The following is an 8,512-nucleotide window of genomic DNA, read 5'->3' as shown; positions in this document are numbered from 1 at the left end:
TCGACAATCACACCAGCGATATATATTCAACCATCACAGGTTAGCCACAACACATACTTTATCTCACATCACTAAAATGTACCTGATGAACACGGACGTTAATAACAACACCATTTGATAGCAGTTTAACAGTGCCACAGTGGATCACGCCCGTGTAGAACACATTTAAAAAAAAATTTAAAAATAGTTGTAGTCTTCGGAATCGAATAAATTATATATCTATTAAAAGATAATAGTCTGCAGATTCAGAAAACGCAAAAAAGTAAAAATTGAACTTTTCATGATTTTGAGCCTTTCCGGAGCCCCTTAATATAGTTCGCCGTAGCTAAATTAAGATATTAACCAAACGCATTTGAGCTACCTTGACAATCCACTTCGCTGTCAAATTTTTCAACTGATGGATACATATCAGCTCTAAAATCACCCATCCTTCTGTTAAATATACACAGCATTATTTCTGTTTCATGACACGAATTAAATTTGTGTACAGTTTAGTATTTCAGACATTTCAGATAGAATGGTTTAAATTTTGTATTAATTTTTAACAAAGATGTAACCTACATGCAGGAGGTAATGTCGACTGCTTTCGCTGTATCACTGAATGTAAGTTTCCTATAAAGTGTCTACATGTTATGAAAATTACGTTCACGAAGTAACAGTTCTGTTACAGTTAAAGTGATAACTGATTTCGTTTTTTTGCACTAGTAAGAACGATGCCAGTAAGATCAGTAATTCATGCAAGCAAATCGAAGTAATCATCACAGTGTACTCCTTACTACAGTAATATTTCCTCTCTTCATGTCAGATGCGTTCGACCATTTTCCAAAAGACCAGCACGTGTGTAACTTTCGAAACTGCTTCCTCTTCATCCTCAGAGTTCTGTTTCTATTTTCTGTCGGCCTCTCTTGGCCATCTCTTGCTTTCTTCGACTCCGACGGTATTAGGTTGCGAGGCCCGAGGGTGTCGTTAATTTTCCTTCACCAATCCTACATTCCGTGGAAGAAGGGGACTTCCTCACGTGCTGTGAAGCGAGCTTTCCTGGGGTTGTAAACTCACAAGAAAATGCCTGTTCCTGCACGCTGTGGTTGTGTGTAAAGGCTGGTAAACTGTTGATCGAAGACTGTCCATACTCATCAGCCTGAAAATAGGTCTCGGACATGATGGCTGAGAGAGATGGTGAGGCCAGAACAAATCATGCTGAGTGTGTAGACAGCAGTGTTTCGGCGATCACATGCTCACAAGAACTCAGGTATGGGAATAAAATTTGACCTGCTTTTGGAGAAGTTCCATGCAGAGAAAATTGAAATATGCGGATATGTAAACCACGCTTTATAGCAATTGTTAATGCTCTCTGAAATGTCGTCACCAAAACAAGTAATGAGGAATATGTAAAACGGATAACCCCATGTTGGTGCCATCACTACAGGGACAATCCTGGAGAGGACAGCGCTTCAGCACCACACCGATTTGACTTTGATTGCAAGTGAAAAATTGGGACACAGAGCAGGCTGGTGTTCAAAATTCCAGTGCCTTTATACACCAGGTTGGATATTCGTGAGGTAGGGAAAGAAATTTCGTTCATGCCGGGTGTGAAGACAAGGCTGAAGTAACAGAAAATTGTGTAGTATGATTGCTGAAAATACTTGTTGTGGAAGTACACAGGTACCTCCGTTGCCTACAGTCTCCCAGATGATACTGCGATCCCGAATTACCAATCATCCTGGACATCTGCACCTAACCTCTTCATTTGTGTTCTGGTGACTACTACAGGGAGGAACATGGTCACTGCAGAATATTGTTTCCCGTTAACGGGAAAATGACATGGATCCAACCAGCTTTACTAGATGCCTGAAGCATCTTCACCTGAGGTCTTTCACTTGGGAAATTGACATCAGCTGCCTGTGGACAAACATCCTTCCACAGAAGCGTTGAAACTGCGACAAATCATAAGCTCTACCTGCCAAGCAGCCTGGGTCACCGGGTTAGGTACCTGCCTCAGCTTTCCTAAGACGTCAATCAGCATTATAAGGGGGAGATTATAAAGGTACGATGCAGTTCACGCGTGCCTCTGACAACACGCCGTGGATTCTGACAAGATGCTACATTAGTCGCAACACGTGGTGATATTTCAACGAGTATTCAACTGAATGCAGCGGACTACTACTTCCGTCTGACGTGGAAGCAGACAGCTTTGGCATCTTGCACTGAATTAATTCAAACATCTCAGATGAGGAAATGCTTCCCGAATGTATCGTGGGCCAATTAGCGAGATGCGGTGGAGCTTTCGCTGTGTGTTTGTTCTATAAAAGGTTGAACGGCCAACAGTAGCTTAATGGCTCATTGTACCTAAGAAAACAGAGCTGGACTCGTATACAAACATTTGTCGAGGAAGACAGGATAACCAGAGGAGTGCAGTGTGGGGTATGGCAAACTACGACCCGCCTTCCAAGGGCTGTATCTGTTTTACACTGAACAACTTTTAAGAAAAGACTAAAAAGAAACCTATCGTCATCAGGAATAAATTGCTCTGTCCTCATCACTTCCGTCAACCTGTCTTCACTGTAGTATCAGCCACAGTTACCACTCTTGGGATGTGAGTGCCGTGGCATCAGTTATGATCAGGAGGAGGAAAAACATTCCATGAGCACAGGTGGCATTACTGGGATAAAATGACTGTAACTTCACTTCAGATGGAATTAACATTCTATTTGTGTTCTTTTCCTAGAGCTTGGCTATTTATGTTCTTTGCCCATTAACTGTAATCGTTTAATCACAGATGTTTATGTACATATTCTTTTGTTATAGTACTATTCTCTGCCTTCGTTCTGGTACAATACTGCAGCAGAGAAGCTGTGGAATGCCCACTTGGCACAGGTGATAAAATGTGTCTCAGATGAATAGGTGGGCAATATAGTTACCACTTACGTAACGTAACTTTTTGTATGTAATGTGCATATTCAAATGAAGGCACTGGATGAGTGTTCAGGTTACTTTGCAGCTACAATATAACAAAAAAACAAGAATTCTACCGATAATCTATAGGTTGAGTACTCGAACTTCACACTATGCTGCTCGGCAGTCTGACAGTTGCCGAAGTTCACACACATCCCTCTGACCCGGGTTTCGCTGGCGTCCGTGGGGTGATGAGAAAGGTAGATTACTTCTTAGTGCCCACACCCACTAATTTCCTCACTTTTGATAAAGTGATACTTCAATCTAAGATAACAGCAGGTGATGAAGTTAACACAGTCAGGTGCTACATTCCGAACAGAAAGTGCTGCTACCAGTGTTATCAACCACACTAGAATGTCTCGTCGAAACCCGGCCAAATGTGTAATTTGTGGTAGGGATTCGTACAAGGGGGATTGTCCGTCTCCTTTTCGTACCTCAGCCGATGAGTACCTATATTCGTTCCGATGATGTCTGCGTTGCCATTCGTCTGGATGTGGTGTCCGTTTGGCATCGCCAATGGTCTTCCCTTCGCGGGAATAAGCGTTGGCTTCTTAAGCCTCTCCCAGTGCCTTGGACGACCTCCTCTCGGCCCTCTTGCTGGGAGAAGATTACTTAAAATAGGCTGCGTATTGGGCACTGCCTTTTTACCCATCATTTGCCAAGTTTTTTTTATAGAATTCACGTTCCAGCTTGTTTGCCGTCCGATTTATCAGGCGTTTTAGAGAATGACGAGTGGGCTTTCCACTGCATTTTACTTTCTATCCGCCGAAGCAATATGGCGAAGTCCATTTAATTTTTAGTCCTCGACCTCCATTTGTTTGTTCTTTTTAGCCCTTTTTTCACGTGCGTGTTTTCGGCTGTCAGGTATTCTGTGCATTGGGACTGACGTACAGACGTTAAACTCCTCCATGTTCGTGTTCTGTAGTTTTGACTTCTGCCCCTACGACTCCAGTTGCTTTTTGCAACCTAAAGCAAAACAACACAAACAGTTCGGTCGGCCAGCGTCCGATTAGCTGACCTCTCCTCAGACCTTCTCTTCTCTGTCGTTGCAGACTGGCGTGCAGGTGCTGATTACGGCTGTAACAAAATGCTCTTCGAACGGTTACTGAAATTCATGGAGAAAAGTCCTGAGTCATATGGAAAAACAGCATAAAATGTCAAATACACAAATCATCGTTTAAGAAAAGGGAAGGGCGCCAATGTATGCAATGACCAGAAATGACGTTTTCACACAATGCAAAAGCGTCTTAGATCAGTTTTAGTTGTTTATCAGGTGGCCAGCGGAGAGAGAATCACTGTTCCAACACAACTTGCGCTCGCTGAAAAACTGAGATTAAAATGCAGTTGGATAGATAGATAGACACGAGCACTGCTTACTTTCAAACAATTGTCAAACTGGTTAGTGCGTTCTTGTGAGACGTTAAATTTTCCCGGAGAATTGAATGTTCAAATAACTTAAGAGTTTGCTGCCGGGTGACGTCGTCGAACACCGCCGATATTTCGACAGGTGCACCTGTTAACAGAAACTATCGATGTTTCTGATGTTGGTTATCTTTGTTTGTGTTGACACTTGTTCTGTGTGTGGTGCCATCCTTGTTTCTCCTCTGTGAACCGAGGTATTAAATTTGCTTGCACATTTCTTCTTCCTTGCATTTGTGCCTTGGGAATGGTAGGGTGTGCTCCTGTCAAAATATCGGTGGTGTTCGACGTCGTCATCCGGCAGCAAACCCGTAAGTTATTCGAACAATTGTCAGTCTTGATTTACACAGAGTAATAACATTCACGGCTAGTCAGCAACAGAATCAAAATGGTGCCCTACGACACAAATGAGCTTCCTTGCTATAGAAGACTTTGTATTAATCTGCTTCAGTTTCTGTGAGATGCAAACCCAAACCAGAATGTTGGTATTGAGCCATCTGATGTGGCCACTCTGTATACTTAGCCTGGAACGATAACGAGGTCTCGAGAAGTCTCAGTCAGAAGCTCAGTCGCCGCAGTCACGGAGAGGCAGCGGTTCCAGTTTTTTGCAGCATGGCAGGAAGTTCTCTGACAGTCACTGCAGTAAACGCCCGGGTGGGCAGCGGGAGCTCTGAATTAAGTGCTGTTGGCTACTGACGTGATGGTACCGATGTTTTACCTACACAGTTACGACACTGAGCGCCTATCTCCTGTAACTACATAACGAAACACGCAAAACACGATGAAATATCACGGAGGCCACGCCCCCTTGCTTATGATACACACCTGACGTGCTCCCTCCCCTTTGATGAACGGATTTAAACGTCACGTAAGCTGCATGGCACATCTATATTGGAAGGGCTTAGGTTAAGACAAGTTGCACCCCAAATGAGCGTCTTGCGCGAGTATCAAAGTTAACCCGCGTAAGGCATCTGTTACTACTCTTCCTTAAGAATTAAGTCCACCATCGATCATCCAATATATGGCATAGCGCTTCGAAACAAATGACATTCATTTCCTTGGCGAGGAATTTTGTATTCTTCAGTCACGTGCCCGATCACTAGCCTTCTTTCACTTCACTGACACTTGCGCACCTTCATTATTGACATTTTGTGACAATATATACGTTAAAGTGAAATACTAATGTTTACTAATATATTCATTTTCCTTGTCTTTCTCTCTTTTTGTTTTATAATTTGTAGGACAAACCGACATAGATTTGCACATACGAGGCTGTAACGGCATCCGATCCACCTTATGACCGTAACGAGACTGTGTGATCAAAGAGCCAGCCTCCATTATCTTCTCATGATTTACTACGTCTGATGACTATCTGTTGAACCATTTTTATGCTTGCTGGCATCGACGCTTATAACCCATATTACTGAGTATCCCTAACCCTATTGATGAGTAACCATGGAAACCCGTTGCAGCGAATATTTTATTTTCTCTTTTGTCTCGTCGTAACGATAAACTGTCTTCACTAAAATAGAGAAACAGAGCATTTTCAGAAATCGGAGATTAAGCAGCTGAGAATCTGCAGACCTAGGACACAAACTCCACATGACTTCTTCTGCGGCAATGAAGTTCTTCTGGCTTCTGTGAGGTCGGCAGCCAACCAATGTTGTCTCCTCACCATCTTCTCATGGGTGAGTTTCAACCTTCTCCATGCTCGCTTCCAGTTGCTTCGCATTTGTGTAGTGTCTCCCACTTCCATAAGGAAGTTGTTCATCGGCAAATCACTGTTTGCAAAATATAGCCGCATGTACTACATTACGCCAAACTGTTGCTGCAGGTTGCTATTCGTATTTTCATCTGTAAGCCTTTTTCTTCTTTGAAGACTGTATTCCATACACCCTGAAATAGCTAGAATACTGAAGCTTCAGCAATTACGTCCTCAGCCCTACAACACGATGTTAGCTATACGAATTTCTAAGAACGATTCTGTCGTATGGAGAACGCGATATGCGGAGCTGAGATACTGAAGACCGACGTAAAGCAGTGGACTTCAGTTACACCTTGAGTATCTAAAACTGCACTGCTCCAAGACAGAACAGAGGAGTTTCTCTCACTATGGTTCCTTAAGTTCAGCGAGTAACTCATCATATTCTACAAACAATGCATCTGAGAACACACATCGTAAAGAATGCTCCCTACTACTGCGAACTCTTTCTCTGTTCTCACCTACAAGGCTGAAAAACAAAATCTTCCAGACGGAGCATCATCAAGAAACCATGGAGCTACCAAGCTACCTCTATCTCTGATGAAAGTTTCTGGTTGTTCAACACTGAAACGAGACACAGTAACATCTCTCTCATCTGAACGCTTAATCCTCTTCTAAGAGCTCCATATTGACTGCCACAGGATTGCACTGCAACCTCGATGTACGAGGCTCTTCAGAGAACGAGGGTTAAGGAAACGTCTCCTTTCTGGCCGGTGCATCTTCTGACGACTGCTCCTTCATATTACCTTCCAACACCAACTCTGGTTGCTGATTTGAAGGCGTTGGCTCGGCTCTCCACTACTAAGGCTTAACATCCTCGTACTGACTACGAAATGTGTGTTGCGCACTGAAAGTAAAATTGGATATTTAAACCAAAATATTATATTTGATACGATACTGTCCCTAACGGTTTTGTAACTCGTCATACGAATCCGTCAAAAACTTTTGTCTTGCAGCTTTACTGTTTTATGCTGCGTATTGTTAAGTTCACTTTGTACATAAGCATCCGTTGGCACAACTACAGCAGTCAAGACCCGAGTAAAAACGCATTTATAATAGTCACTGTTGCTAGCACATTGTTCTTCCGCATTCTAACGTCAGATTGGTGGGTAATGAGTGACGGGTCAACAGCTCTTTCTTCTCCACCTTAGAATTCTGGAGTTTCTCAAGGGGGCCAGGGGTAGGGGAGAGATGACCTTTGATTTCGCTAAGCTAGCGCGCAGAAGAGGACCTACTATAGTGGCCGTCAGCAATAATAAAAGAAGCGAAGAGGGAAGTGAGTTAACAAAGTTTTCACCAATGCTCTGTTTTGTCATTCGATCAGCACAGATTGGTCATAAATCCGTAACAACTGTACAGTGGAGCCTCGTATCGCAACCATCTGTTGGCATGTTATTGTACACAACACCGTCACACCACACATTACTGCCTCCATTTGTACGGCACCAGTGTTTCGAAAACTCATTTATTTACAATAGAATAAAATACCATCCGTAAGATTCGTGCCCCATGGGGAACTTACCTGGACGTACTTTAAACTGGTTTTGATTTACAGTTACTTCTTGTTTTCGAAGGACGTAGTTCAGTGACCCTAATTCATTATGCCCAGCAGCTGATACAGTGGTTCATCACAGATCGTTGCCATATTAAGATGCCCCATGAGTGAGTTCAAGTGGAATATGTGGTTGACTCAATGAACCCTATTTGGGATGTGCTGTGCCTGCTCTGGCTTACGATAATTCATCATTAGCTGCTGAACCGTAATGACGCTTTTGATGTAACTGTGTGGTACTACAATCCTGGCCTGCTGTTGAAGTAGGCCCTTTCCTATACGCCGACGTATAAGGAACGCTGTTGTCCTAAGTTTGGCAATAGGATAGACCCGTGGATCCACAAATCGGCGACAGCAACAAGCTGTGATGTTACTCATCATTCGCGGAGTTCATGGGGAGCCATCTCTCCAAATTAGAACTGTCTTTCTGAATAGCTGCAGGAAATCTGCATCATACTGGTGACAGATCTGTCTTACCGATTCCCTGATTACGGATTAAGTGATGTCTAAGACATACGTAACGTACATAACCCAACTGCCTTCCAAACAAATGGAGTATATTTGGAGCTAGGTAGTGACTACTGTTTCACTGATGTCATTTGTCATGACAGCTTAGCTCCTGCTAATACAATGCTATCAGCGGTTTTCTCCGCCGTAATTGATTACCGTGTTTATTATAATATGCAACAGGCCAATAAAAATCTTTGTATGCTTTGCTGCATTAGCAATAGCGTTTCTTTCTTGAAGTAATGAACGTGACAAGATCATATCCAGCTGTAGAGGTCCACTATGTTCCTGCCGATGTCCGCTGAGATCTTAACCTTCAA

The sequence above is a fragment of the Schistocerca cancellata genome, chromosome 11 (genome assembly GCF_023864275.1).
Source record: "Schistocerca cancellata isolate TAMUIC-IGC-003103 chromosome 11, iqSchCanc2.1, whole genome shotgun sequence".
Taxonomy (NCBI): Eukaryota; Metazoa; Arthropoda; class Insecta; order Orthoptera; family Acrididae; genus Schistocerca; species Schistocerca cancellata.
The sequence above is the reverse complement of the archived record's forward strand: the minus strand, read 5'-3'. Positions refer to the sequence as shown.